Here is a 3591-nt window from a genome sequence, read left to right as displayed (position 1 = left end):
GGTGGGGACACAGGACTCCCTGCCATTGTGGTGTTGTCCCGGTGCTAGAGGCCCAGACCAGTTCAGCCTCCTCTCGGCACCTTTGAGCTCTCCTTGGGCTGACTTCTGAATGACTTCCAGAGTTTGCAGTTGTACTGAGCGGAGAGGAGCAGGGGGACATGAGTCTGTGCCATCTTGCCCTGACCGGAATCATCCTTTTACTACTTTAGCCTATTTGTGTCTTTCTGTTTAGGGTGAGTTTCTTGTAGGCAGCATATGGTTAGGTGTTGCTTTTTTAATCCAATCTAACAGTCTTGGCCTTCTAACTGGGATGTTTAGACCATTAATATTTAATGTGATAACGGAGATGGTTGGGTTTAAATCTAGCAGCTTGCTATTTGTCTTTTTTATTTGTGCCATCTGTTAATTGTTCCTCTTTTCCTTTTTTTGGTCTTTTTGGGTTAATTAAGTATCTTTTAAGATTCCATTTTATCTTCTTTGATTGCTTATTACTATACTGCTTTCTTCTGTTTTGTTTTTTAGTGGTGTCTTTACTGTTCGTAGTACAGATTTTTGACATATCACAGTCTACCTTCAAGTAATATTATATGATTCACATATAAATATAAAGACCTTATAATAATATGCTTCCATGTCTCCCCTCTCAGCCTTTGTGCAAATATTGCCATCCGTTTTACTTGTACATCCCCACAATACATTGTTGTAATTTTTGTGCTAAGCAATAAAGTATTTTAGAAGAGATTTTAACAATAATTTAGAATTTGTCAAATTGACTCTCATATTTACCATTTCTGGTGCTCTGTATTCCTCTGTGTACATTCACTTTCCCATCTGGTGTCATTTTCCTTGTGCCTAAAGGACTTCCTTTAACATTTCTTTGTAGTGTAGATCTGTTGGTGATGAATTCTTTCAGCTCCTGTATGATTGAAAAAAGTTATTTTGCTTTTAGGCCAGCCCCAGTGGCCTAGTGATGAATTTTGGTGCACTCTGCGTCGGTGGCCTGGGTTGGACCTACGCTGCTCATCAGTTAGCGGCCATGCTACTGCAGCAGCCCACACTACAAAGAAAAAAAGAGCAACATTGGCAATGGATGTTAGCTCAGGGTGAATCTTCCTCAGCAACAAAAAAAGGTTTTTTTAAAAAAATTTTTCTTTTGAAATAATTATAAATGCACAGAAGCTTACAAATAAGTAAAGTCTTGTGTACCCCTCACTTAGTTATCTCCAATGATTACATCTTACATAATTATAGTGCCATATCAAAACCAGGAATTTGACATTGGTACAATGCGTATATGTAATTCTGTATCATTATACATACACAATGTGTGTGTGTGTAATTCTATATATGCATGTATATAATTTATCACATGTGTAGATTCAAGTGACCACAGCTGAATTGAGATACAGACTACTGCATCACCACACAGATCTGCTTCCTACTATCCCTTAATAGCTATACCCACCCCCTCCATCCCCTACAATCCCCAACGTCTAGGAAACACTGTTTCCAGCTTCATAGTTTTGTCATTTTATAGAAATGGAACCATATAGTATGTAGCCATTTGAGATTGGCTTTTCTCACTTAATACCCTTGAGATCCACTCAAGTTGTTGCGCATATCAATGGTTTGTTCTCTTTTATTGCTCAGTTGTATTCCAAGCTATGAATGTACCATAGTTTGTTTAACCACCAACTTATTTAGCGACATTTTGATTGCTTTCAGTTTGGGGCTATTGCAAATAAAGCTGCTATGAACAATCATGTACAGGTTTTTGTGTGGTCATAAGTTTTCATTTCTCCAGGATAAGTCCTCAGAAGTGCAATTGCTGGATCATATGCCAGTATATGTTTAGTTTTTCAGGAAACTGCCAAACTGTTTGCCAGGGTGACTGTACCATTTTAGTCTCCCACCAGCACTGTTTCCTCTGCATCCTCACTAGCATTTGGTGCTGTCATTTTTTATTTCAGTTGTTCTAATAGATATAATGATTTCTTGTCCTTAAATATGTAACGATCATGTCATCCTTAAATCTTAATTTTCTTTTCCCTAATGGATAATGATGTTGAACATCTTTTTATTTGCTTACTTGCCATCCTCTTTGGTGAAATGTGTCTGCATGTCTTTTGACCAATTTCTAATTGGACTGCTTGTTTTTTTTAATACTGAATTTTGAGAGTTCTTGATACATTCTGGATACTAGTCCTTTGTTGGACATGTGGAATGCAAATATTTTCTTCCTTCCGTCTTTTCATCCTTTTAAAAACATCTTTCACAAAGCAAAAGTCAATTTTGATGAAGAAACACTAATCATTTTCTCCTTTTATGATTGTGCTTTTGGTACGTGTACATCCCAAAGATATTCTCCAGAGTTAGCTTCTAAAATTTCTATGGTTTTATATTTTATACTAGGATTCATTTTGAGATTTTGTTTTTATGGTGCAAGGTTTAGATTGAGGTTGATTTTTTTCCTATGGATATCCAATTGTTTAGCATATTTGTTGAAAAGATTATCCTTCCTCCATTGAATTGGGTTTTTTTTTTATGGTGGTAAAAGATACATCATATAACATTTATCATTTTAACTATTTTTACATTCATGTTGCTGTGCAACCATCACCGCCATCCATCTTCAGGACATTTTCGTCATCCCACACTGGAACTCTGCACCCATAAGCAGTAATGGCCCCTTCTCCCCTCACCGGCAGCCATGATTCGACTTCCTGTCTCTATGAATTTGACTACTCTAGGTACCTCATATTAATGGAATCATACAATATCTGTCCTTTTGTGACTGGCTTATTTCACTTAGCGTCATGTCTTTGAGGTTCATTCATGTTGTAGCAGGTGTCAGGATGTCCTTCCTTTTTAGGACTGAGTCCACTGTATGGATAGACCACGTTGTGCTTATCCATTCATCTTTTGGTGGACATTTGGGTTGTTTCCACCTCTCGGCTACTGTGAATAGTGCTGCTATGAATATGGGTGTACAAATATCTCTTGGAGACCCTGCTTTTGCTTCTTTTGGATACATGCCGAGAAGTGGAATTGCTGGATTATATGGTAATTCTATTTTTAATCTTTTGAGGAACTGCCATACTATTTCCTATAGCAGCTGCACCATTTTATATTTCCACCAACAGTGCACAAGGGTTCCAATTTCTCCACATCCCCATCAGCACTTATCATTTTCTAGGTTTTTTTTATGGTAAGCCATCTTAATGGGTGTGAGGTAATATCTCATTGTGGTTTTGATTTGCATTTCCCTAATCATTAGGGAAGTGCGTCTTTTCATATGCTTGTTGGCCATTTGTGTATTATCTTTGGAGAAATGACTATTCAAGTCCTTTGTCAATTTTTAAGTCAGGTTATTTGTTTTTTTGTGGTTGAGTTGGGAGTTTTTTAAAATTATGAATTCAATTTCCTTAATTTTTATAGGGCTATCCAAATTATCTATTTCATAAGGTGGTAATTTGTGTTTTCTAGATGTTCCATTTTGTCAAAGTTGTCATATTTATTTGTGCAGTGTTGTTCATCATATTCCCTTATTATTCTTTTGATGTCTGCAGAGTCTGTAGTGATAGCCCATTT

Source organism: Equus quagga, chromosome 15, assembly GCF_021613505.1.
Source record: "Equus quagga isolate Etosha38 chromosome 15, UCLA_HA_Equagga_1.0, whole genome shotgun sequence".
Classification (NCBI taxonomy): Eukaryota; Metazoa; Chordata; class Mammalia; order Perissodactyla; family Equidae; genus Equus; species Equus quagga.
Note: the sequence above shows the minus strand (reverse complement) of the source record.